Here is a 2314-nt window from a genome sequence, read left to right on the forward strand (position 1 = left end):
GATAGCAGCCCGTCTGGTGTTTCCAGCCTTCCCAAGTTCTCTCACGTCACCCCCTCCTCCGTACACTCCACTGGCTTCCGGTTGAAGCTCGCATCCGCTCCTAGACCATGGTGCTTGCCTGTGGAGCAGTGAGGACGGCACCTCTGTACCTTCAGGCTCTGATCAGTCCCTACACCCAACGAGGGCATGTCGTTTCATCCACCTCTGGCCTGCTGGCTCCCTTTCTCGGAAGCATGGCTCCCTGCTCCAGCCCAGTCAAAACTGTTCGCTGCTCTGGCACCCTGGTGGAACAAGCTCCCTCACGGCCATGGACAGCGGAGTCACTCACCACCTTCGGAGACATTTGAAACCCCACCTCTTTAAGGAATACCTGGGATAGGATAAGTAATCCTTCTAACCCCCCAAATTGTAAAGTGGATTATCCCACTGGCCTATAGAGTTGAAGCTCCAATTTGTGGGTCGCTCTGGCTAGCGTCTCTGCTAAATGGCCGTTAATGTGCCCTTGGCAAGGCTCTTAGCCTAGTTGCTCCTGTGGGTGGGTCTCTGGATTGGGCGTCTTATGTGATGTAGTGTAGGAGTGCTGTCTGCTGCGCTGCTGCTGCTGCACTGCCTGCTGCTGCTGCTGCTTGCTGCTGCTGCACTGCTGCTGCTGCTGCTGCTGCTGCCTGCTGCTGCTGCCTGCTGCTGCCTGCTGCTGCTGCTGCTGCTGCTGCTGCCTACTGCTACCCTGCCACTGCTGCTCGTGGGATCACTCTGGGACCTCGGCTGTTGGAGCGGGGCTGGCGCAGGGGATGGGTTCGATCCCAGTGCCACCCATCCAAAAGATTTATCCGCGCATGAGTGTAGTAGAAGCTTTTTGGATAAAGCGATCTGTAAATGGCGTATTATTATTGTTACTATGCTACTACCGCTACTGTTCCACCGCTAATGCCATCGGCATTACGACTACCACTACTACTGCTACTGCATACTGCCGCCATCATCATTGCCGCTGTTGCTGCAGGCCGATGCTTTATCGTCGTCGTTGCTGCTGCTGCTGCTGCTGCTGCTGCTGCTGCTGCTGCTGCTGTCTGCTGCCGTCGTCGTTGCGTCTGCTGCCCGGCGGTGCTGGCGTCGTCGTTGGCTGCTGCTGCTGCTGCTGCTGCTGGTTGCTGCTGCTGCTGCTGCCGCCATGCTGCTGCTGCTGCTGCTGCTGCTGTGCTTCGGTTGCTGCCGCCGTCGTCGTTGCTGCTGCAGGTGCTGCTGCCGCGGGTTGCTGCTGCGTGATCGTTGCTGCTGCTGCTGCTGCTGCTGCTGCTTTAACGCTTCTCGTGACTCTGCTGCCGACTGCTCTGTACACTCACTCTGCTGCTGCTGCTGCTGAGCTGCTGCTGCCTGGCGGTCGCGCTGCCGTCGTCGTTCGTCCGGCTCGCACTCACCTTCACTCTGCTGCTGCTGCTGCTGCTGCTGCTGCGGCTGCTGCTGCCTGGCCTGCTGGTTTGCTTGCTGCTGCTGCTGCGGCTCTGCTCTGGCGGCGTCGTCGTTGTCGCTGCTGCTCTTTCTTTCTGTGCTGCTACTGCTGCTGTCTGTCTGCTGCTGCTCGCTGCTGCTGTTTGCTGCTGCTGCTATGCTGGTTCTGCTGCTGCTGCTGCTGCTGCCCGCCGCCGAGTGCTGCTGCCGTCGTCGTCGCGGTGGTTGCTGCGTTGCTGCTGCTGCTGCCGCTGCTGCTGCTGCTGCTGCTGCTGCTGCTATCGCTGTTGCTGCTGCTGGGAAGGCTGCGACCAGCTGCTGCTGCTGCTGTCTGCCGCATCACTGCTACATCGTCGTCGTTGTTGTTGGTGGTTATGTTTGTTGCTGCTGCTTTGCCGCTGCTGTTGCTGCTGCTGTTCTGCTGCTGCTGCCGCTGCTGCTGCTGCTGCTGCTGCTGCATCATCGTGCTGCTGCTGCTTGCTGCCGCTGCTGCTGCTGCTGCTGCTTTCTTTGCTGCTGCTGGTGGGGATCTGGATCTCGGATCGTGCTGCTGCACTCTATTACTACTCGCCACCGCCAGCCGCTGCTGCTGCAGTCATCGTTGCTGCTGCTGCTGCTGCTGCTGCTGCTGCTGCGGCTGCTGCTGCGTTGTGGTTGCTGCTGCTGCTGCTGCTGCTGCTGCTGCTGCTGCTGTTGCTGCTGCTGCTGCTGCTGCTGCTGCTGCTGATCGCGGTGTGCTCTGCCATCGTCGGTTGCTGGCTCGCCGCTGCTGCTGCCGCCGTGCTGTCGTCTGTTGCTGCTGCTGCTGCTGCTGCCGCTGCTCGCTGCTGCTGCTGCTGCTGCTTGCTGCTCGCTGCTGCTGCTG

The sequence above is a fragment of the Coregonus clupeaformis genome, chromosome 17, assembly GCF_020615455.1.
Source record: "Coregonus clupeaformis isolate EN_2021a chromosome 17, ASM2061545v1, whole genome shotgun sequence".
Lineage (NCBI taxonomy): Eukaryota > Metazoa > Chordata > Actinopteri > Salmoniformes > Salmonidae > Coregonus > Coregonus clupeaformis.